We start from the raw sequence: 26,518 nt of genomic DNA on the forward strand, positions 1-26,518 counted from the left end.
AGGATCCAGAAATGATGGATCCAAGAATGGGTGGGGATGGGCTCAGGCTAACATTGTGGTTCCATGAAAAGGGGCTGAGAACAATCAAGGAAATACTAGATGCAATTGTTCATCAAAAACCCGGTCAATTACCAGAATCAGATAGTATCCCAGCTGACTTGTTTAGAGAAGAGTTTGATCTGTGGGGCCCAGTACTAATGGTGTTTTTAATGCCATGTGTGCAAAGGTACAATTTCCAGGATCATGGGGGGAGGCAATAATCAACAAATCTGCAAAAAGAGCCCAAGAAATATTCTGTCCTCATATAGAGCAATCTCGCTCCTTGATTCTCTGTCTAAAATCTTTAGTAGAGCGCTGCTGGGGAAAATCGAATCTTGAATTGACACCAGAGGCGCTCTCGATGAGATACAAGTGGGCTTTTGTCCAGGACTAGCGATGAGTAGGCAGATTCTCAATCTTTACCTGATTCTGGCAAATCCACTCTACCTGAGAGGCAAACCCATATATTTTGCCTTCATGGACCTAAGCACAAAGTGAACAGGAAAAAGATGTGGGCTGTGCTTGCGTCACAGGGTTGTCTGGCGGGGATAACAGACTTATTGATTGGTTTGCATAAATACACCCAGGCCTGTGTGAGAAATGGCTCCTCTGGCCGCTGGACTGTTCCTTCCAGGTCCAGGTGGGAGTGCGACAGGGATGTGTGACGGCTCCTGTCTTGTTCTCTTTGTACATCAATGGGTTGCGGGAGGTTTGATGCAACTTACAACTGATGTGCCGAAAATCAATGGGAAGTCATGCCCAGTCTTGGCATACGCCGATGACACGGTCCTGATTGCATGCACACCATGAGCCTTGCAATACCATGTCACAGTGTACACAGACTTCATGACGTCATTGGACCTGAAGGTCAACACTGCCAAGTCGGCAGTTATGTCCTGTCATTTAACTAGGAACAGCCCAAATATGGCACCGATCTGCAACAAGGGTGTAATAATCCCGAGAGTCATGTACTTTGACTACCTAGGGATTCGTCTAACCCCAAACCTGAAACCTGCGGCCCATATTGAGAAGCAATGGGCTACGTTTATTCAATCCATTGGGGGGAATGTCAGGAGATGTATGTCAATGTCCAGCCCCAAGCCATTAAATCTGAACAAAAAAATGTGTATATAAGCAAAGCTAAAGCAGCTGCGAAATATGGAGTGTCACTCTGGGGATATGGGAACACAAGAAAGATTCAAGCCTTAGAGAACCTTTTCTTGTCCCCCAGTCGGCTCCAAACTACGGTGCCCACACTGAGCTAGGGTTTCTGTTTGAGGAGGATGAAGCTAAGATGAGTTGGAGCCAATCCTGCACTGCTTAGGCTATGGGCTATCCCGAAAGTGGGGGTAACAAACTCTCTGATAAAAAAATTCTAATAGTTTGAGGTGGACCTAAGAAAGTCCCATGGCTGTCAGAGGTGAGGAAGTGGCTGGTAAAATTAAACACTGAACAACATCTGTCGAACCCCATATTAATCACCAAAGCTGTTGCGACAAAGTTTATGCTTCTGGCATTTTCCATATCCAGGGCTGAGAGAAAATATTTGGAATTGGAAAAGGGCACTAATAGAAACCTGGCAAAGATTGCATCAGATGCAATACAAAACTATTTACTATGGGCAAATAATCCTGCCGAAATAAACCTTATAACCTGAGCAAGATTTAATTGCCTCTCAATAAGATCGACATTATCCCGATGGTCAGGAGAGCAAGGCGTGCCCTTTTCGTAGTGATGCAGTGGAGGATACTTTGCACTTTTTGTTGTTTTGTCCAGTCTTCAAGGACATAAGAGCAAGAACATTGGCTCAAATCTTTGCAGACAGACAGTTTACACAATGCCGACCAGCCTTGTTATACCTCCTCTGGACAGAAAATCCATTTGTGAGCTGGTCGTTGCTATCCTTCTTGAGACAAGCCATGACGAGGAGGTCAATTGTGGTATCCTCTAGTTGATGGGTTCACAAAAGTGGCCTAGCCCATAATAATAATAACAAACAGGGGATACACATGTTAATATGTTATGTTATGTTATGTTATGTTATGTTATGTTATGTTATGTTATTTGGCATTTATATAGCGCTCTATATATCATTGATATGACCTCTAAGCACTTGTGGGTTGAACTCCCTCGGGGACCAAAGTCCAGGCCAGTTGAGAGAGTAGGGTGTCATAGGGTGCCTGGGTGCACTCATTATGTGAGCAGCTAATGCGATTGTTTGATGGAAGCTGCATCCTAGCATTATGTGTAGTGGTATCGAGATCAGTCCTATGTGTGCAGTCTGGAGGGTGGATTCTGAGATTGGGTTCTGGCTGTGTTAGGCCTATGTAGAACACTTATGTGTGCAGCTAGGCTGATTCTTCATGGGTATACCTGCGTTCTAGCAGGGTTTGAGGTGATCATGGAGAATTGTTTGTATGTGAGCAGCTAAGCCGAAATTGATTGAGGGGGTGTAGCTGTACTCTATTGTGTGTTAATGTAGAGAGTGAGCTTATTGATAGGAGAGGTGAGTGTCTGTGGTGAAGGTTGTATTCTTATGAGCACACTGTTGCAGATTTCATTCACGCGTATGGCGATTGCTGAGCTCAGAGTGACCTTATTAGTGACTTAATAGTCGCTTCCGGTGGTGTCATTGCTCTGTATCTCCTTGAGAGTTTGTCTGCAGGTTGCAGGGTCTCATCGGCCTTAGAAGGTCTTATCAGCATTATGGAAAGAGCTAGGGTTTTAGTGCTTTGCGGAAGGCCATGTAGTCATGGGTGTGTCGAATGTGTGAGGGGAGGGAGTTTCATAGAGTTGAAGCGAAAGTTGAGATGGCGGATCCTCCACTCCTGGCGAAATTGGAGGTTGGAATCACTAGTAAGAGGGCAGTGCTAGATCTTAGGGTGCGAGATGAGAGGTAGGGTTTTATCTTCTCTTGAAGGTACGTTGGGCCGTTCTTGTGCACTGCTCGGTGAGTAATGCATAAGGTTTAGAAGGTGGCCATTCGTCTGACAGGGAGCCAGTGGAGGCTGCTGAGAGCGGGGGAGATGTGGTCTCTGTGTCCCAGGGCGAGAAGGAGTTTGGCAGCAGTGTTTTGAGTTCTTTGGAGTTTGTTGATTTGGTATGTCGGTGCTCCCAGGTATAAGGAGTTGGCATAGTCCAGTCTTGACATAACAATAGACATAACAACAGCAAGTATGTTGGGATAGGAGAGGTAAGGAGTTTCAGGTGGTAGTGGCAGGATTTTGATACATTATTGATCTGACAGGAGAGGGATAGGTCTGAGTCCATTGTGCAGCCAAGGTTTTTGAATATTTTGGAAAGAGGGGGAGAGGGGCCAAAGGAGGGGGGCCATGGGAATGGTTGCAGGAGAAGGGCAGTATTGCTGCACACCATGATTTCAGTTTTTATCAGGGTTCAAAAGGAGGTGGTTACTTGTCATCCATCGGTCAATATCAGTGAGACATGCTTCAAGGTCGGGACTAGGTTTGGTGCTTGTTTTGGGAATTCTTATGACAATTTGGGTTTCATCAACGTAGTTGTAACACAAGAGGCTGCATGTGCAGATGATTCCTGGTAGTGTGGTTAGATAGAGGTTGGAAAGGAGAGCAGAGTGACGGGCGCCTCGGCGTACTCCAGTTTCCTGTTGCTGTGGAAGGAGGCAATCCATTTGAGTGCCGAGCCACAGATTCCTAGGGAATGGAGGCAGTCAAAGAGGATTGAATGGTTAATAGTGTCAAAGGCTGCTGACAGATCAAGGAGAATCAGTGCTGTGCAACCCGCATAGTCTGCTGCAACCTTGAGATCATCCCAGATCGAGATCAGAGTGGTTTCTGTGACATGGCACGGCGTGAAGCCTGATTGTGCGGGGTCACAAAGATTTTTGGATTCTATGAAGCAGTTGAGCTGGAAGTATGCAGTCCGGTCAATGAGTTTCTCGAGAAATCTGGTGTTAGAAATCAGCCTGTAATTCTTGGGATCAAGGGGGTCGAGGGATACCTTTTTTAGAAGAGGTTTGACCTGCGCTATTTTAAAGGCTTCTGGAAAGGTGTCAGACGTGAGGGAGTCATTTAGTATGGATCTTGCATGTTCTCCTGCGCAAGTAGAGGAGAATATTTATTTCAGAAGAGTGGCGGGCCAGGGGTAGAAGGTGTGATCCGGAGGGTCTGCTGCTGGATAGTAGGTCTAGAACTCATCTTTTGAGATGGGTTGGAAGGACTCGAAGTTTGGCATAGTGGGCGTTGGGGCACCGAGATCAAAAGGGTTAGATGTAGGACAGGGAGTGAGATTGGAGAATTTGGTGTAAAAGGTTGCGATCCTTTCGAGTGCAGTGTTTTAGAAATGTAGTGAGAGGGAGTCACAGAGTGCTTGTGTGGGAGAGGTTTGGGCAGATGCGCAGGTGCGTTTCACAAATTCGGAGATGATCTTGTGGAGTTCTTTGCTGCTGCTGCCACAGTTCAGAATTCATTTATTGTAAAAGGTTTTTTTGGCTTTTCGGATCTCAGATTTGTAGTTACGGTGGTGCAGGGCGAACAAGGATCTGCTGAGACTGAGTTTAGATGCTCGCCATTTGTGTTCAAGAGAGTTATTTTGGTTTTTGAATATCTTCAAGTGGGATGTGAACCATTTGGGGGATGGTCCTTTGCATGAGTGATTCTTTAAACCACAAGTCAAAGGATTCAATCGTTAAGAGTCTACCACAGGACAACGTTGCTGGGGAGTGGAGCAGCAGGGCTTCGGCTATGTCAGGGAGTACTTTCACTTTGTTCCAGCATTTGTGATCTGAAGTGGGGGAAAGGGGAGCAGTGGGAGATGGGGCAGTTGTGTGGATAGAGAAAGGGATGGCAGAGTGGTCTGTCCAGATAAGTTGTTTGGGGCTGGATATAGAGACAAGGTCATGGGAGCTGAAGATCACATCAAGGGTGTTGACACCTGAGTGAGTTGGACCAGTGGTATGTCGGGAGAGGTTGAGTGCATGAAGACTGTCGACCAGAGGTTGGGTCATGGGGTTGTTGGGCATAGCGAACCAGATATTGAAATCTCCCAATAGTGTAAGAGTTGGGTAATTTACCTGAATGGTAGCTATCGAGTCACAGAGATTGTTGGCAAAATGTCTGCCATATCCGGGTGGGTCTGTAGATGAGTAGGAAGCTGTGGGTGAATGTTAATGGTAGCAAGAGTTTTACTAGAAGGGATTCACAGGAAGCGTTGCATGTCTGGGTTTCGACGAGTGAGACGGAGAAATGAGGTTTGTAGAGGATTGCCACTCTGCCACCTCTGGAAGGTCTGTTGTGGGCAATAAGCGAGTAGCCAGGGGGGCAGGCCTCATGTGCAACTTGTGGAAAATTGTCTGAGAACCAGGTTTCGGTGATAAAAATGAGGTCGGGATTGTCAGAGGATATTAGATCAAAGATGCTGTGCCTGTTTCTTGCTACAGAGCGTACATTGAAAAGGATGCATGTGACTTCAGGAGGGGAGGAGGTTTTTGTGATGCTCATCGCTGGGAGTGCTCATTGGATACGGGTGCCCGGTGAGATGGATGTGGTAGGTTCAGTCTGATTGGTTGAGACTGGCTGTGGGGGTAGTGGGGAGTCTGGATGCATGTTCACTATAAGGGTCGGGTAAGAGGGTTAGGTCGGTGGGGGTGGGAAGAGTAGGTGGGCAGTGGTAGGTATGGGAGAGATGTGGTGGGGAGAATTGGGGGGAGGGAGGTGAGTAGAGCACATGTGGTGTGTGGGTTTGTGCGAGTTGTTGGGGCTTTGAGTCTGGAGGGGGCTGGGGGTTTGGGTGTACTGGGTAAGAAGTCGAGAGCAAGGGGGTAGGGGCAGGAGATGGGGAGGGGAGTGTCTAAAGCTAGGAGTGGGACAGGAAGAGAAGTTGGACTAATTGAGAAGTGGTGAGGAATGGAGCGTCGATGGAGAGGGCCGGTCACTCATTCCACGTTTTGTGGGTTTTGGTGCCTGAGGAGTGTGAGATAGAGTGGGGGGGTTAGAAGGAGAGGTATGAAATGACTGTTCTAGAGAGGATGAGACGTGCTACTTTCAGAGAAGGGAAAGGGTGTGAAGGGAGAGGTCTGGGGGGTCGAGTAGGGGCAGGGGGTGGGGGAGAGGGTGGCATGGGAGGTAGGGTGAGAGGGTTTCCTCAGTGGGAACAAGGATGGCGTGGTAGTGGTGGGGGATTTGTGAAGTTTGGAGCTCCTCTGGCTTGTGAGTTTGATCTTGCGCGGGGTGGGTGGACACAGAGTTTGGGGTTGTTCTCAATAGATGCTAGGGAGAGGATGGATGGTGATGTGTTGGGGTGGGTTGAGGGATGAGGGATGATCATTTGAGGCCGAGGGTGTTTTGCACGCCAGAGTGGTCCTCTGATCTTAGCGCTATATGTGGACTGATGGTTGAGGGGCAGGAGGGGGGGTCAGAGTCTATGATTGTTCGGGGGCAATGGTCATGGGTGGTGACCTGATGTGGGATAATGGGGGGGTTGATGAAGTTAGGTGCTAGAGCGGAGGTTGTTCAGGGGCAAGGGTCATGGGTGGTGACCTGGTGTTGGATATATGTGGGGTTCATGACGTTAGGTGATAGAGCAGAGGTTATGCGCCTGGAGGGTGAGTTATGGGGGTGGGAATGGTGGAGAAAGGCCAGGAATGTGGAGGGGTTGGGGGTGGTCTTTGTTTATGTGGTATCTCCATCCTGGAAGGGAGGTCAAGAGCAGGGCCTGGAGTCTAAAACACCTGGATAGAGGGGAAACCCTAGATATAATAGATGACAGCAGTAAATACAGTAACTCTAGAGGAAATAGAAGCACCTAGATCTGGACACTTGGATGGGGGGTGGAAGGGCTTAACAAGGGGACAGCGGTAAATGCTGTAACACTAGGTGTAATAGTGGTATCAAGATGTGGGACACCTGGGTAGAGGGAGAAAGGCAAAACGGGACAATAGCAGCGCCTAGATTTGGGACACCTGGATAGAGGGAGAAAGGCCAAATACGGGACAGCAGTAAATGTACTAACAGAAATTGGAATAGCTCAGGATGTAGTAGCAGCACCTAGGTTTGTGATACCTCGATAGAGAGATTGTAAAAGGCTTGACTAAAATGTATATAGTTGTTTCTTCTCACATATTATTTTTATCGATAATAGATACATTTTTAACCGTGTGTTATCTGGAATGTATGAACAGAGTTTGCATTTTGTACTCCAGCATTTGCATTTGCTGGAACTCTGCACTGCTCTTGAGATCTGTGTTATTTATAATGTTTACACGTTTATCTATGTGCTTTTTATTCTTTTATGGCAAGTTGCCGAAATAAAGTGATTTGAGTGAATGATATGGAAGCTATAGGTCTTTGAAATGGATGGTAAAGGAGAGACAGGCTTCGAATACATGGAAAACCTGACATGATCGCTGCAGCCAGCAGCAAGCAGAAACAAGGCACCCACCAAAGGACAAGTGGAGATGGGAAAATTACAGTTACCAAGATAATGTGCCACCTGTAGAAATTCAGGCTAAAATCCTCATAATTACAAGCAGGAGAGCTTCATTTTGTGGTCTCCACACACATGACCCAGCCAAACAGGACTGTTCCCATTGAACCACAGGGAAGAAAAGCTACAAGTATTGCACACAAGCTGCTGACTGAATGCACTCTCCCATGCTTAGGTGATCAGAGATGGCAACATTAGGCAACACTTCGCACCTCCACGTTCATTTCCACTGCCTTGAAGTGGTACGCTCTAGTAACCGTCCTGGGTCCCAGCGATGGGAGGACACATTCTGCCCAATCCAGATTCACCTTTCACATGGGGATATCATTTGTTGCAAGGGCCAATGGTCTCTCTACGACCCTGCATTATTGTGGATTGACACTAGTAGAGGTGATCCTTGGAATGGCCCTAGACATGGCTATCCAGTTGTAGAACTAACCTGTATATCTTCTTATTTTTATTATTTGTACCGCACTGGCAGACGCTCCCGGAGTCATAATAGCGCATCACATGAACAAAGAAACAGGCAAACAGAAATTTACCACCCAGAATAGACGGCGAAGAAGAGTTCAGAGACAAGAGTACAGAGTCAGAAATAAATAGCAGGCATTATTCTATATGTAACCTACCCAAACTGAGCAATGTAAATGTGTGATAGGTTTCTGGGATGGAACCTGGATTTGTGATGTCACATCGGGATAAAACCCGATGTCACGCGCTTAGAAGACGAGAGCCCCGGAGGATACTTGTTTTTCGGAGTGATCTGTGATATTTTGTTTGCTAATAAAAGACAGTGGGCCTCATCACAAGTTGGGCAATAGTTCTAAAATGCGGCAGTAACGATGTTACCACCACATTTACCGCTCCGCCCAATCTCGAGTCTGGCGGGTTTACCCCCATGTCCGAGCTGGGGGTAAACATGTCAGAAAAATTCCTATTTTCTGCGCAATTACTGCTGGCAGTTTTACTGTGCAGTAATTGCACAGACAATTCCCAATTAGGTCCAATTGACCCACTGGAGAATGGGGCGTAATGTTAAGCGTCCGACCTGTGATCGGGCGGTAATACCGCCGGGCAGGTGGGCGCTAACGCAAATAAAGTTGGGCAGTATCCCAGTCGGGATACTGCCCAACTCATGATGAGGCCCAGTAACTTGCCCCATGGCTGAGTCTTCCGTTCTTGTGGCGGGAAGTCATTGATGGCCCAAGTATTCTCTTTTGATAATTGTGGTGACTGATAGAGGACCCCGGCCACACCTATACAGTCTTACTCACTGTTTCTGGGACTACAGGAAGACATCCAATGGGACCAGCAACCCATGCACCTCTAATCACATGTTTGTCTGCACAGCCCACATTTGCTGAACACGAAACAGTATGCTGATCTCTGCCGCAGTGCTGAACATGCTCACATCAAAATATGTGATCAGGTGCTAGTACACCAAGTTCCCACTTGCAAGGACATGGCTGCATTTGATACATGTATCCTGATTGCATTCTGTGTTGAGGGAACAATGGTCACAGCCCTGAAATCTAGATAAAATAATAATTCAAATCACCTCTTAGTTTCATACATTATTTATTTATTTATTTAGCACAATATGGCTCACATTAGTCGTTTTACACATTAGAGCATAAAATACATTAATCACAGCATCAGATCATATAATACAACATTTAAAAAAAATTCAAAGCTGCAATAAAATTTGACAATATTTTGGAATTGAAATACAGTGCCAAAAGTAATCCAAGTAATTGTTCATTTCATAGTTGATATGTTTAAATAATAGATTATGGGCCTCATTACCCGGTAGGCGGTGAGCCATGGCGCTATTAGCGCCATGGCTCATGCCGGTAAAATACCGGCACCGCCTTGACGGAAAGGGGATTTACCGCCCCATTCCAAGGTTGGAGGGGCGGTAAATCCCCCTTCCGCCATTGCCCTTCCCCATTCCCATTTCTGCCCCATAGGGCTCTATGCGAATGGGGAAGGCGCTAATTACGGCACCGCAATTTTGCGGTGCCGTAATTAGCTCCGAGGTCCCTTAGCGGGTTGGATTTTAACGCCTGCAAAAAGCAGGCGCTAAATCCCCCAACCCGCAAAGGGACCTCGTAGTAAGGCGGTAGGGATTTACCGGTACCGGTATTTTACCGGTACCGGTAAATCCCTACTGCCATCCGTGTAATGAGGCCCTATGTCTTAGTGGTGCTAGAGAGATACACTCATTTATTAAGTGTTTTAGGCGTTCATTACTCACGTAATAATATCTACAAAGTCTCTCAGACCTGGGTACCCCAGACCAGGCACTAACAACTTCTTTTGTTAGAATAGAAACAGGGTAAATCTTAATCTTAAAAAGTCTGCTCTAAAAAAAAGAGAAGGATGTTTAAAACACATTAAAACCTGTAATATCGAAAAGTAAAATGATCAGCTACCAGATATTCCAGCAATTTAGACCGGTTTTCCAAGCAATCGAATAAAAAAAGTTTCTGTTTCACCTTGATAGGAGTTTAAGGTAGGTTCACGTTAGACATCTCCAGTTTCATGAATACACATTTACATTATGTAACCCAATTCATTAGCACTTTACCCTTGTTCATATCGAGCCTAGAATGTGGGGGCATAAGAATTTTGGCAGTTGAAACATTTACCAATTCACGCGGCCACATAAAGAAATCAAACCTAGTTAATTTCCTGTTATGCTAATAGGTAAGCCCTGCAGCAAATCCAGGGTCTTTCTCTTTTTTTCTGTGTAAAATAGAAGCAAAGGCCTAATGTTCATACATTTACAGACAGATTAATCAGATGAAGAGAAAACTCCCAAAACTCCACCTCTGCCGCGATAAGCCCAAATAGCTCGTCCTCAGAAGGCCAAGCCCCACAATTCACCGTCCTGCCAGACTAATTGAGACGATGGAGTGACCTAGTTGTTAAAGTTCAATTGAGATGTCATGTCCTGTCACACCTCTGTTTTCATGGCTGGGAAGCTGGTGCTGCGTGCTGTCCTCTGCACAATGCGTCATCAGTGATGACAGGCGTTACTTTGGAGTATGCTTCTGTGCGAGAGATCAAGGCCATCTCTCTCGCTCCCTCAGACATTAAATAAAATAGTTAGACATTCACTCGAGTCCTGTGTCTTTAGAAGGCAATTAAAATGGCACGTTGTTCATGGTGGTTTTATTCCCAACAGCAGATATAAACATAGATGTGCGTTTCTTGATACATATAATTCATCTTAATTATAGAGCAGGACATCTAAATGAAAGTGTGGAGTGACTGTGGCAGATTCATTTGCTCTGCTTATACCAGTGTCTTCTTCAAGCCCATCACATTGTTTTTGGACTTATTGCAGTAGAATGCCAGGGGTAAAACACTGTCGTTGCGTTTACCCACCCACGCAGGGGACTATACAGAAAGGATTAAAAGGGGGCAGGGTTTTGTAAAGGGAATACAATGTAATTTTCTTGTAAGAAAAAGAAAATACAATGGAAATGCTGCTGTTGGCAATTTTACCTCCAGCATCCTTGTGCTGGCAAATTCACATAGGACCCTCCCACTTACATTCTGTGGCCCTACAGAGTGTTTCTCTTTCTTCTACATGTACTGCAAGAAATGTTAGGGATCCACAACTTTGCAGAATAGTTTGACCCTTTTATCTTTTTGTCATTCCCTCTGCTTCGTTAAACAATGTAAGTTTGTGTTAACATATAAATAGTTGGTATTTATTTCCCTTTCTGCCTCTCTCCCAAAGTGATGAAAACTGGAAAATGTCCCAATTGATCAGTGAAATTATGGAAAGAACAATGGGCCTCATTACGACCCTGGCGGAATGGGTTATCGGCCCGTTGTTTGCTCCCTCTCCCATCCCCATTTCAGCCCTATAGGGGCTGAAATGGGAATGGGGAAGGTCCGGGTCCTTGGAGGGAGGAATTACTGGGCCTTCCGAACTCGGAATGGCCCGGTAATTCCCCATTCTGGGAACCCGGACCCGGATGCGATTTCGGCCGTAGAACAGCACTCCCGCCAGTATATAAGGGACTTCTGTGAGATGTAGGCGGGGTTTAGCGTGCCACTAAAAATAATAATACTAAATGTTCTTTAGATAAGGGTTTTGAATGGTGCACAAAAGTATAATTGCATTCAAGTGAAGAACGTACCAAGTGAAGTGAGAAGACAATCACAGGGGAAGGATTGCAGCAGTGTTCCATCCTTCGGCAAGCACAGCAAGGCACAGCAGATCAGTCATGACAGCAGTACAGCACTCGCAAGCACTCCCACAATGCTCGCGCCCTCCAGGGCCTCTGGGAGTTGTAGGCAGGGTTTAACGTGCCCCAGCCAAGAAGATACAGAAAAATCTGCTGTTGCTCCAACCAAATAAAAAAACTCATACTTCAAAAAGTGGAAGAAGCATGTACCTTTGCAGCTCAGCTAATTGCTTTAATTTTGTTGTTTAAATCAAAGTCATTCATTGACAACATTGCAAGTATGGCAGTTTTTAGATTTCCATAATAATGGATATGTTCGATTTTTTTTAAATACAATGGGGGTCATTACGGTTAACCCTCAATAAGTTTAACCCCTTACCACCGCATTACGAGGTCCCTTAGCGGGAGCCGCTAAATGACCAGGGAGCCAATAATAATAGTTATTAGCTCCCTCCAAATTCCCATTGAGCCCTTTGGGGCTCGAATGAGAATGGGATGGGTATTTTGAATGGGGACTTACCGGGTCCTCCAAGGTTGGAATGACCCGGTAAGTCCCCATTCAAGGAACCAGGACATGAGTTTGGAGGCAGCAATGGCACTAATAGCATCATGGCTACCTCCAAACTCGTAATGACCCCAAATGTCATTACTCCTAAAAATTCAATAAAGACATGGAGCCTCATTACGACCTAGTCTTTATTGAATTTTTAGGAGTAATGACATTACTCCTAAAGGGCTATGTCCAAATCCCTAAGCTTCACATCAGGCATTTTTGGCAACCAAGCCCTTGCGGTCAACTAAAGAAAGACAGGAACATCATCAATGCAAAAGTCTGTACTACCAATTTGATGAAAAGCTACTGACAAAGGAAAATATCCCCTTTTATGTACCTCCGCCTACACAACAGACTACTGCTTTGCAACCTGCCGCTTAACCCATTCATACCATATCGGACAACGATATACTAGCCTGCCCTTCTCAAGGAAAAACTCCAGATAATATAGTTACCCAGGAAACATGCATGAAGAATCCACCACTGGAGCATGTGATACTCTCTATGACTACTGAAGCTGCAATCCACATATTGGATAACACAAGCATACCTGTCCTTTACTCACAGGTACTCAAGAACGTCGTCCACGACAATCACTGCCTGGATAACTCTGAAGAAGCTAATATTCCGAGCGACTGTGTTGAAATAACAGCTCTTCCTAAAATAGCATTGAATGAAGATGAGTTGCACATGCAACCTCTGGTGCACTCAGTACATGAAACTCAATTTGATCCCCAATCCACGAATTTGGCCAATCTTTCACATTCACCTACTCTTTTCCCAAACTCCCCCAATTCGACTATTAACTTTTGGCTTCTTCAGCAATGTCATTTATGAAACGGACCCTGAGACATTTGTTTGTTTTTAAGCAAGCTCCCATTCCAGCATTTGAAATTACCCTATCGGCTTTCAGTAATGGGCCATGCAGCTTAACTAGAATATATGAGACGTTAGAAAAGAAAACAGACAACCAATCCCATTTATTGAATAGCATATCCTTCAAAATTGATTGGATAGCCAATGAACAAATTTGGCAAAACTTAACCCATTAAAAAATATGCTCTGTCTGTCACCGCCAAAAGGTCTGCCCATCTTGGACTTGCTATCCCCAACGACGCTCCGGCCAGGTTCTGAGACAACTGTGATTACTGCAATACCCAAACAGCTCAATAATGATACACAATTGAATTCTGAACTTGTAACTTCCATAATAGAAATTGGACAAACACAAGAACAGGTATTTGAAGTGTTTCAACACCAAAAGCGCAAAACAAAAAATAAGCGAACTAGCAATCTGACAAAAAAGAGCAAGAATCAATCAATAAGTGAAAGACCAAATAATACCAGCTCAAAATAATTAATCAGTGCCCTCATTACCCCCTTACGACAACGGTCGTCTTCTGCTTTAGCTATAAATGATGTAACAACTGCAAAAGCACAACCCACATCTAAACGCCAAAGATCTGATGATCAGCATTTAACTTGCAGGCCATCTCCTACCTCTGAGGAGCTGGTCACAGGAGATGATGATGATGCTGATCATATTATGAACTATTTAAAATACTCAGTTACATCTCTATCATAAGATAGAGGTAGGCATGATCTCTTGTACTCACTAATTTGAGAAGCTCAGACAAACGCTCTAAATGGAGAAACAAGCGACGAGAATGCTCACTTTTTAACCTTGGAAGAAAAAGGGTTACAAATTTCTAAAGAGGCCAAATTGCACCCTTGTGATTTCAAACCAAACAGGCGATCGCATTGAGTGACATACAAGTTCTCCACCTATGTTGCAACGGAAAGGGCGAAAGCATTCCCATCATGCTGAACAACAAAAGAATCATACACCCTCTCACAACTTAGCTGATGTGAAGCTCAGAGACACCGCTCTTCAGCGGTCAGACTTGCTCGTAATGACAATGAGAGACAGACAAAGAACGGACCCCTTTCCAAACAGGACCACGCTACTAGCAGGGTTTAAATCCATTCCAAAACAGAAACTGATTGAGACCCAAGATATTGAATCCCTCTAAATTCCAGCACCCGGAAGATGGATACAGTAACGCTAAAGATGGCATCTCAGATAGTAAAGGAGACCTTATGGGATGCAAAGACAAATGACACCAGCAGGGGGGCTTCTCAGTCACGATAAGAAAATTGCAATTGGCAACAAGAGAAAATCAATACCACTCATCTCACTCTGATAGTATATCCTCCCATGAACATGGAAAGAAAGAACAACTACTTATAGATTGTGAAGGAACCAGAGGTCATCTCAAACGCCAAGTCTGTTTTGACAATGACCCTTGTTCACCACCTCAGACAAAATGGTCATGGCTCAAAAAAATGCTTCAAGACACTGATCACAAATACTCATTAATGCCAAATGAACCCTCTGAGCCATCAGGTTAAGATGGCGGTATGGAACACCAGAAGCAGTAAACATCTTATGCGTACTAATGAAAACCACCCATTATACATTTATGATCTCATCGTCCTGCAGGAGACTTGGATAACTAGTCAGACGATATGGCCTAATTATGAGATATGCTGGGTACCTGCCATTAAACAACCCAAAGGCAGACCTTTGGCAGGTTTACTTACAGCATTGAAAATCGACTCAGGAGTCAAACTATCCTCCTGGAGCCCCCCATCCATGTATTCAATTGTCGAACCTTGAATTCTTCTACCCCAACATCCACTGGCTCTCCAAACTGCTATTCTTAATCTTTATTGGAATCCTGCTATATTGTCTGATGACGACTTCTTCATTCATGTAAGCAGCATGCTTGAACTTGTCGATAACAATCCAGACAATTATATAATATTAGTTGTAGGGGACTTGAAAATAAAATATATTGGCTCAAATGATTTAATGCTCACTCCCAGAGCGACCAGATGGACAAACCTAATGTTTGAAAGAAATTTGAAGGTGACATCCCCCCTTGTCCTACCTTGAAAAGAGATAAATCAGCTGCTATCATAGATCATGTATTAATTTCAACCTAAGGAATTAATCGATTCAAAAATGTCTCTGTCATCTCTACTTCAGACAGTGACCATAACATATTAAAAACAATATGGGCACAAACATATAAACCCTCGCCACAATATAATAAACCATCATTGCAACTCTCAGAAGGGAGAAATAGAATTAAATGATCATCTCCTAAATTAGACTGTTTACTAAATAAACTAAATAACACCCTCAGTCTAACAGAGATTCTCCTATTGCTCTGTCTCAACCCTACACTGACACTTTACTTCTATTTCATGAGAAATCTTGTTCGGTAACCCGACCGGTTTTTCACCACGAACACACATATGATGATGACATAAGAACTAGAAAAAAAATAAAAGGAGAGATTTAAACAAACATACAGTGTACCTCTTATGCTAACTATAAAATAAGGCTATTCACATTCAAACTTTCTACAAAAATGATCTAACTCAGTGTAAAGCTCACAAAATCAAGAAAACTAATAAACAAATGCTCTTAGCTTTAATATCGAAATCGAGTGCTCAAATCGGGATACTCCTTAAAGATGGTACTAACACCGGAACACTGTGTCGCCTTCTAAATGCAATAGGAGAACAAACCTGGGTTGATCATTTCACTATCCTTTTTGTCGACTGCTCCCCCACGAGTGACACAGAGAAACCTTACATAAACAATCTAAGCCTTCTGAAGATTGATCATATTGATATCCAAACCAAATAAAAGAATTGAGCTCATCTAGAACCCCGGGTCCCAACCGACTATCGAATGCCATACTAAAAGCTTACCCCTAGCAATGGGCATCAATTTTTACAAAGAATTTTTCAAACGGTGATGCGCTCAGGTCACATTCCGGCCTCATGGAGGCAGTTCATACTAATACCTATATTTAAAAAGGGAGATAGGACCTTCCCACTTAATGAAAGACCACTTGTACTATTGGACACCCTGGGCAAAAGTTTTGCTAGACTGCTCCACAGAGATCTGACCAAATGGCTGAAATAAACAAATATGATAGACAGTCATCAATCTGGATTTGTAAAGGGGTTAGGCACAGCCATTAATCTACTCATCATATCGGCCTTAAAAAACAGGCGATTTTTTCTAAACAACCAACATACCTCGAATTTATAGATTTCAAGCAAGATTTTGACTCCATCTCACGAACACTGCTGTGAAAAAAATTAGGAGAAGCAGGCTGCCCACCTTACATTCTGAATCTTCTTCAACAATTCTATAGCAACACCTCTATCAGAGTAAAATTGAATCAGATAGGTTTCCTCTCTTCTACCATGAAAACATACCGTGGGCTTAAACAGGGCTGCATTCTCGCATCTACTCTATTCAATTTCTACATTAAAGACATCTGTAAACACCTGAATGTAGTTAGATCCTTCACACCCAACCTAGGAGCCCATCCAATCAATGGCTCCTTTATGCGGACAATCTTGTTTTGGCAGACCAAACTCCAATTGGTCTCCATAGACAACTTAATGTGCTTCAAAACTACTCTGTGCAAAATAGACTTATGATTAACATCAATAAATCTAACATTTTGATAATGCAGTGCAACAGAGGAAGAAATAAAAAATCCCTCTTTTCATGGCCATGGAATACAAAAACTGGATATCATCCATGAATACAAATATCTAAGGCAAAATGTAAATAACACTAGAGCTGACCCACCCTACAAAGCTGAGATGAAGTATAAAATGGAATCTTTGTGTTCACAGGAAAAGCTGGTTCACCGGAAATATGGAAAATTCTCTTGTCTCCTTCGATAACCTTTTGCAAGCAAAACATTATACCAACAGTAACATACAGCGCCCAATTGAAACTTCATGAAAACCAGCCAGACTGTGACTATCTTGAAGGAATCTTTTGGAAAACTATATTATCTCTAACAAAAAGCTTCCCTATTCCGCTAATTCACTACGAACTAGGATTAATCTCTATAAGAGCTGTTGTCTCCTGGCATTCTATAATGCTCTAGAGAAAATGTCAATTGAAAATGACGTTTAAAACGATCTTAGTACCGACTTTAGCACATATCATTGAAAACCTGCATGGAAAATGATTAGATACTTGGAAAGAAGGTTGAATTCTATCCATGGAAAAGGCAGACATAAATGAAAATACTTTAATCACCAACCCTGATTGTGCAAAGCATAAGCGCTGGTATTCTGATTGGTTTAATACCAGGGAAAATGCACCAAATACAAAATTCTTGATTTCAGTAATTTCATCCCAGAAATGTTTAATCAAGTTCCGGCTTACCTCAAGAAATTCCTGTCAAAATGATCACACTCATCTAATGAGAATGAGATTTAACCTATGGCCAACTAAAGCAGTGCTAGCGGCCTGTTCTAAGGTCCAAGCAATTAAAGCTATGTGTAGATTCTGTCTGTCAGACAATCATCCAGAAACTTTAGAACATCTAATGTTATATTGCACTAATTTATCCGTGACACAAAAGGAATATTTCCATAAATTCTTCAACAATTATCATGCATTATCAGCCCAGTAAATGGGGATCATGATTATGAATGCAGAACACATCTCCTTGAACATAGCCGCAATACACTTTCTGCTCAAAATAGAGCTATACATGCAGAGAATAAATCTGTGACTGATACGCAACTATTACAAATGCATTGCCAGATTATACCACACTAATTTTAGATCATCTTTTCCATTGAAGGTTTCTAATCACTGACAATGTATGCTCAACAACATGTGAAGTACTGCTTGTTATGGTGCAATAATGATTGCTGAACTATATTTGATAATATTCCATGTGTACAATTAGAAAGGTGTCCTCTGGATGGTTGTACACAGTTAGTCCATTGTCTCCTCAACATAGAAATGTCATAAATTCCTTAAGCAGACACCCAAGATTCCATCTATTATAAAGGCAAAAGTTAGGAAGTGATGAGCACTTCTCCCAAACAAATGAACTGTAAAACGAAGACAACAATATAATCTCATGAAACTATGCATTCTACTGTTCAGGAAATATGCATCTTGTCTCCAATGCCATATGCTATATGCTTTTTATCACTGATGTTGTATCTTATTTTTACTTTCACTCTTGCTTTTATTTATGTATGTTTTAATGTATCTGTGACACAATATATTTGAAAAGTTGTGATTTACAACTAAAACAAAAAAGATAATAAAAAAGAAATAAAAAAAGAAGTATGAGGACAAGACACAAGGCAAAGAAACATTCATCTGTGAGTCGAAGCCTGATCTTGGGAAGTGAAAAGGGAGAGTCCTGGAGACATTCTACAGAACACGTGACCATCAAGAAGTTTCAGACTACTTCTAATTGGCCAAAGAGGGAGGTGATATTTTAAATACCAGAAAAGTGACGTATGACATGATATGATAGGTTATTTATAATGCACTTAATACCCAGAGGTTTCTATGTGCGGACCTGGGAATCAAACCTGTGTTGCTGCTTGTCGTCTTTCTTCTAAGGCAAGCACATTGCCGTTGAGCTATCCTCCCGAGACATGGAAACATTGAGTTAATCATAACCACTGGCTTTGCTCTGGGCAGCTTGCCATTCATACTTGTTTTTTTTTAGCCTGTCAGCAGAATTCATGAAGGGGCAAGACGCATGCAAATTAGCTCTATTACTGTCATCAATGGGAGCTGTTCAGTCGTGCCAAATCCTTTTTAAACCGGACTACAAACAACCCCAAAAAAGTCTCAGCCTTGTTGGGCCTCATCAGTAAGGTGTAGTTGGATTTTCCAAGTGCAGCGAGAAGGGCAACCAACAGTGTTTAATTTGTAAAAAGGTAAGTGCCAGTGCCCACATTTTGTCTAGCATGCCTATGACACATCAGGTTAGGCAGCTTCCTGCCACTGTTGCCGTCGCACACGCCTGTTCCCCATGGTGTTAACATGTTTTGGGTTAAAGCTGCAACTCACATGTTCTTTGGGGTTCATGAATGCACAGACTATGGCAGATATGCAAATTACATATGGTAACCAACATAATATAACATATCATACCAGTTGGGTCTTTAAATGAGACACAGGTTTCAGTGCTTCTTTACCCACCTCATCCTTGTTAACATTTTCCTATGATTCTAGGGGTAGCAAGTGGAAATTATTGACAGTTTGCCACAGAAAATAAATCAAGCATTCTTTCCTTGTATGGTGAATGTCCTGTCAAACACTGCAGCATGACCTTCTTAGGTAGTCTGGCACTCAGGACAGGCACCATTGCTCTACAATGGTCTTTCCACTGTGTGCAGTTTGATCATACGCCGAAACAAACAAAACTGAAGGGCTCACTGAATTAATAATCAGCCAGACTTCAAAAACCTGCAAACTAAAAATGGACTGATTAAGGCAGACTATGTGGGTATTTTTCTGCAGTTGAAATCCACAGAAAGCTGTACAAAAGATGTAATCAGAGTGCAGATTGGAAAGGTGCATCACATTGCTGGCTGAGAGATAAATGCAGCATTTTAATTGAAACTGCCACCCATCAAAAGGTGGTGCACTGTGACAACTCAGATCCACTTTTCAGCATAAAGACGAACAAGCGATAATTAAAAATATATTTTATGAAATACTGAAATAAATAGCTCTGTACTTTCAGCTGTCCTACTTAAAAACCAATGCTGTGTGAAAAGAAAGAATGAATCCCCAGATGCAAAAGCAAAGTGAACCATGATCAGTAAAACACACACGGCCTCATCACGAGTCTGGCGGCAACCCTTAAATGTGGCAGTAGCACTATTACCGCCACATTTAAGGGTCCGCCAGATCATGGCCTTGGGGGATTTTTGCCGATTTTCGACGCTATTACCGCCGGCAGGAAATCCGCCAGCGGTAATAGCGGAAATTTTCCCCATTGGGCCCAATAGGGAATGACGAATTCCCAAAGGGGCCCAATGGGGAATGGGCACTAACCGTTCCGCCAAACCCATGATCCGGCACTAATAGCGCCGGGGGTTTGGCGCTAGGGCTAATATTGCCAGCGGTAATAGCGCCAGCATTACCGCCCAACTCGTGATGAGGCCCACAGTATTTTAGTGAAGAAAGGCTGATGTTAGAAAATGCAATATGTGAGTTAATTTCAGCCAACAACAATCAGTGGATCTCTGGGCAGGATTTGCAAATAGCTTCCCCCACTGCAAGCCTGGCTCTTGCATCCCAGCTGTTAACAACTGCAATAAATTGTGATCTCCTCACACGGGTGCTGAAAAAAAATGTCCCCCATGACCAGACCTGTTGTCTCTGAAGGCATTTCTGTGCGTGACTGGAATGTAGTGAGGAGCTGTGAAAACAGAGGCTGTAATCAAGGGAAGCTGATCTCTGAAAACAAATACAAGAAAACAGAAGGTTTTCAGATCGAAATGGTGGTCAGCTTCAGATAACAGGACAGAATGCCAGATGTCAACATGGCCTTGTGACATCACAGGGCCAACCTAGCGCATTATCTGCAGTGGGAGATCTCTGTGTAGCCGATGCATCCCAAGTATTTATGACCTGCAGCCTACCAACTTCAAAGAACAAAGAGGCTAATAATAACACACTCCAGGAAGCTCTGGTCGCATGCTGGCCCAGGATAGCCAATTGCCGGATGAAAGGAGAGAAGGTTTGCTTACATATGAAGATTTCACATTAGTTTAAATGGAATATAATAACTGACACATTAACCACAAGTTGCACTGCATCCATTTATGTGTCATTTTTAAGATAATTTCAAAGCTAGTTTGTTGAAATAAAATGTATCCCAAGCGACTTACGAAAATGTAATAGCAAGTTAAAATGTGTTTCTGGCTGCTCTGCAAATGTCCCAAATTCAACAATTGGCGAGCTGGTGGAGGGTAAAATTCAGTACTTGCTGAGTAAAGTGCATGCTCATAACTATTATGCTTTATGTATAAATGGCAGAAAATTGCCACACACCGTGTAACATAACGCAGACCCAGCTGTAATTTTATTAAATTCCCCATGTTTAGCTGAAGCAGAATATATGTACATTATGGCAAATACTAGTAAATTATTAAGTTTTGCCATATAACTACTTTTTGGCTGAATTTGACATTAAAAAAGGGGAATTTCAATTGGAAGTTGCAAGATTTCTGTTCTAGACACCTTAACCAATCCTTAGAAAGGGGTTGGCTCGGAGTTGGAGAGGAGTATGAAGGACCAATCAAAGGCACAGAAATTCTGTCAGGGCACTGCTCAAATTTTGAAATCTTGATGATGTCATCACTGGTATTTTAAAAGTGGATGCACTATGAGAGATGGAAGTGCTGCTAAAAATCACCAATAGAGTAGCTGCTCTAAATTACAACCAGAAAAAGCTGCAAAAAGATAACCAAGAGGGACAGCTGCCCAAATTGCCAAAGTTTTATCAGGGTGGTCATTTTGCATGGGAGACTGGAAAAGCAGAGGCTGAGATTCTTCACTGGAGCCAGATTGACTGAAGTGCTGGCTAGAATCCTGTTTTCCCCTACAAGCAAAGCTGCTTAGTCCCTGAGTGCCAAGCCCAGAGATTTCCAAATGTAACTAGATTGTCTAACAAAAGGTCAGCAGGGGGATCTATTTAATTAACCCATTCCCTTTAATTGGTGGGTTCTTTTCCATTAGTGGTTGGGAAGAAAACTGTGTAGATTCTTAGCATATTTGATTAAATATTATATATATAATTAATTCTCATTTAGCAAAACACTCCAGAGTGACTTATTGTTAACATTCAAAATTAACAAAGCTCATTCCCTGTGTATTTAATTGTGTCATCCTATTTGTCCTGTTGCCCCAACTTCTTTAAGGAAGAAGGATGTCCTTGTCCCTAAACTAGAACAATCGATCAACTGATAGCTTCCCCAACAAAGGGCTTTAAGTGAAGGGGGTCTGCAAATCCAAAATTCCTATATCATCCCCATTTTACCATCCAACTTCCCCAACACTGGCCTTTAAGTGAAGGGTGGCCTGAAAAACAAACTTATAAACTGTCCCCACTCCCTAGACCCGGCCTTTGAATGGAAGGGTGTTGCATGTAATTGATGCTTGGATTTTGGGTTTGGGGGGCGAAGTGCTTGTCAACCAAACTGCTAGACTTTTAAGTGCAAAGTGAAATCAGAATTGCCCAGCACTGCCTGTATAAAATGATTTTGTTAATTGACCAGTCATGATTATTCCTTTAATTGAAATCTCTATGAAGTAAAGTATTGTGATTTGTGTTTTCCCAACCACCTTGTGTGACTTATTTATGTAAAATGAAGTTTAATTTTGAGCCACAGAGTAGCCGGCATGTGTAGTTTTATTACAACCTCCATTACTTATAGTTCAACTAAATATTAATATATTGTCTGTACACCAGCCTGGTTCTTGGCTCATTGTTGGCACAGGGGGAGGGATCCAAGGGGCATGATATGCATCTGAAAAAGAGCACAAAGAATCCATTGAACAGTTTATTGGGTGACACCTTGATTTGGGAGTGAAAGGAACTACCTGTGTTGAGCGTGGCCTTTCAATAAACTGTTACAAATTGAGGGCTCTTGCTGGGATTTCGCTGGATATTTTGAAATCATAAAAATTGCATTGTGATTGACTATTCATTTTGATGTCATTGCATTAAGGTGGAGGACAAGTAACTGTTGCTATGTTTAAGTGCTGCAAGGACTTGACCCTTGAGTTTCAGGGAGCTGTATAGGTAAGAAATTAAGAGTAAGGATTGATGTTTGATTTGGCATTATGAGTGCAAATAAAGCGGGAACCGGGTGATTTTTAACCCTGCTCAAGGGAAATTTTTATAAAAATTGCAAACAGCGATTTTATAATTAATGCCATATATGTGTCTGGTATCAGAAAACAGTTCCTCACCAAGCTGTTCATTCGTGGTGAGTGGACAGAGGAGGATGAAGGGAGTCGGCAAGCTAAAATGTTGCAAGATGTTACATCAGAAGGAATTGACATTTGGTGTGAAGGTGGATTATGGCACAAAGCATAGGAGGCATTTTATATGACCCGAAATGCTGAAGAAGATCTAAGTCAAATGGCTAAGCTCACAGCTTATCTAGATTTCCACTTGCAGTTAGTGGAAGAGCGAGTGCAGAAGAGTGAGCCCTGTGCTGAGTCAGACTGAGATTCTAAATGAGGCACAGAAAGAACTTAACAGTTAGAAGATCAAGCACAGCAGAGCTATATTGTCGAGTTAAAAAAAGAGTCTCATGGAACAACTCAAATGTGAGTTAAAACCCCATCAGCAAGAGAGTGCAGAGCATGAATCTCTGTGTTGTGCACGGCAAGATGCCCATAAAGAGTGTTTGGAAAATTTGAGCATGCTGCAACATAAGTTAAATGATCAGACTATGTATAATAGAGGGTTTTTAGATGACATTATGACCTTTCAATTACAAATAAAGTATATGAAAAATGAAAAAGTCGATTAATTATAAACAGAGTTGATTCCCAAAATGACTTTGATTAGATGTATAAGAAAGTACACAAAATGCAACTGGTGGGGAAAAATACCTCTTGACCCAGGAGAATAGAATAGTGTCCTTAGACAGGAGGTGCATCAGTTGAAAATGGATGCAGAAAAGAGTCAGTCAGGTTCTCAGGAACTGATTGGAAAAAGGCAAGAAAATTTAGAACTCATGGACCATGTGAGGCAAGCAGAATCTGGCCTGTTACAGCCAGCTCAGTGTAGAAATGCGCAAGAGAAAGAGATTGGTCTTTTGAAAGAAAACCTCGTTGAATATGTGCGCACAATGAAGGCCGCACAAAACGAAAATGAATGAAGTCGGAATTAAATCAGGGAATTGAAAGATTGATTAATGCCCAGGGTAAAGTGCTTGAGGTCAATCAAGCCCTGGAGTCAAAATTAAAAAGCCAGCTCTCTGAACACCATCAGGATACAAGGACAGAGAAAAGCAGGTGTGAGAGTTTGGCAAATAAAATTGAAAAATACAAACAGGCATTGAGACACCCTGACCAATCGGGGTATAACGAAGGGTCCTCTGATCCAGGGGTGATGCCGCCCCATCAGGAACCTCATGCCAGTTAACCAGAGCGTCCTATTGGGCCAACCTTGACTGACTTCATGCCTTCCACTTGTAAAGCACAAGGAAACATGAGGCACCTAGACTTACCCAGGCCTACCAAACGGATCCAGAAGGCAAGTCTTTGTCTGCGATTGATGAGTACTCACCTCTACCACACAGAAGGCAAGGTCGCTGGACCACTGTGTCCTGGGAAGTCAGGAATAATCATGTGAGTACTTCAGACCATAACTCCCTTGATGAGAAAATGAGGGAGTTGGGTGTAAACAAATGAGATTTCAGAGAGACCGCCTAGCTCGCTTCGCTGGAGAAGAATGCTCAAAGCTTCACCCCAGTAGTGGCATATTAAAAATCTCCTTCCATTCAGGGGAAATGGTGATTTTCCCAGGACTATCTGGAAATGGGGAGACTAGACAGATCAGTCAGTCTGAGGAATAAATTGAGTATTATCCTGTGCCAAAAAGTGACTACACCAGAAATGTCCCTGAGAATTCACAGCGGCACAGCCAAGAGGGGTCCCGACCTTGTGGTTCTGGGAGGTATTCCCAGTCTCATAGAGATAGGGAGCACCTAGAAGATAGGGAATGAAGTACCAATAGCAGCTGTGAGGCAGATAAAAAGGAAGACAGGGAAACAAAGAAAGGGTTTTGACAAAGATCCAATTAGACAGATAAGGCCATAAAGAGCTTCATGACTCCATACCATAAAAACACAAAGGACCTCATTACACGGATTGCGGTAACGATGGCGCTAGTGGCAGCATGGTTGCTGCCGGAGTCCGGCATGGTGAATGGTGGAATTACCGCCCCATTCCAAGGTTGGCGGGGGCGGTAATTCCCCATTCACCATGGCCCTTCCCCATTCCCATTTGAGCCCCCATAGGGCTTCCCCATTCCCATTTGAGCCCCCATAGGGCTCAATGGGAATGGGGAAGGAGCAAATAACGGTACCGCAAATAGCGGTACTGTTACTTGCTCTGAAGTCCCTCAGTGGGTTCTGTCCTTAACGTGTGGTCTGACCACACGTTAAGGACGGGACCCACTGAGGGACCTCGTAGTAGGGCGGTAAGAGATTGCTGGCACCAGTGCCCTTACCGGTGCCGGTAATCCCTTACCGCCATCCGTGTAATGAGGCCCAAAATATTCAGTGTGGGACATCTAGAATTTTAGGAACAAATGATATCCTCATTTGGAATTTAAAATGATGTAAATTGTATGGAGTTTATGAAATGGAAGTTCTCTCCTGAGTACTCCAGTTTCTTATCGTGACTGGAGGACCAGAATCATTATAAATGGTCCAGCTATAAGGCAGCCATTTTGAAACATTTTTCCACACCTAGGAACCCACAAGAGGCTCGTGAGGCTGCATATAATTAAGCAGTATGCCCCGAGCCATGGGGGGGCATTACTGAGTCAGGTAATGCCCTGGGACCCGTAGTTAACAAAGGCCCCGGGGCATTACCAGACTCGGTAATGCCCCCGCGGCTTGGGGCATATTGCTATTAGTACCTCGGCTCGCAAGACTGGGGTACTAATAGCATTCTTTTCTGTGCAGTATTTTGGAACAGAAAAGAAAAAATAAATTCCAAGCAAATGGCCACCGGGAAAGAGAAAACCAAGTCCGTTTTCCCTTTCCATGGCAGCCATCGGGAGAGGGCGCACTGGGAACAGAAGTGTTCCTAGCGTGTTTGCTCCTGAAAAAGAATAAATCAGAAGGTAAGTGGGCTGTGGAGGATGGGGAGGGTGGAGTCGGAAAAAGAAGAAATCAGAACTTAAGTGGGGTGGGGAGGGCGGGTAGGGTGGTGGAGGAAAAAGAAAAAAAAACACATACCTGAATCCCCGGCGGGGATGATGGCAGCCTCTCAGCCGTGTGGAGGCTCGGAGCGGGGATAGCCCCGCTTTGAGGTTCCTCATTGGCTGAGGGGCTGCTATGCCCCCCACCGGGCACAGTGGCGTGGAATCCCAGCCGAGGGATTCTAGGCCGGGTAACGACCTGGCGAAAGCCAATCAGAATGTTTCTTACGGGGGCGCTGTTGAGCAGCTTGCAAAATGGTTGCTTAGCCGTTGAGCCCTGTGCCCAGATAACGACCATCGGATTCCATCGGCGGTTAACAACACCATCCTGCAGTGAAAACGTATGCACCGGGAAACAGCGGCCCCAGGTTACACTTGCATCCAATCCTGGCCGAAATTGGACAAGTACAGCCTTGCTACGGCGACTCGCT

This window comes from Ambystoma mexicanum, chromosome 3p, assembly GCF_040938575.1.
Source record: "Ambystoma mexicanum isolate Mex_15411 chromosome 3p, UKY_AmexF1_1, whole genome shotgun sequence".
In the NCBI taxonomy this organism is placed as follows: domain Eukaryota; kingdom Metazoa; phylum Chordata; class Amphibia; order Caudata; family Ambystomatidae; genus Ambystoma; species Ambystoma mexicanum.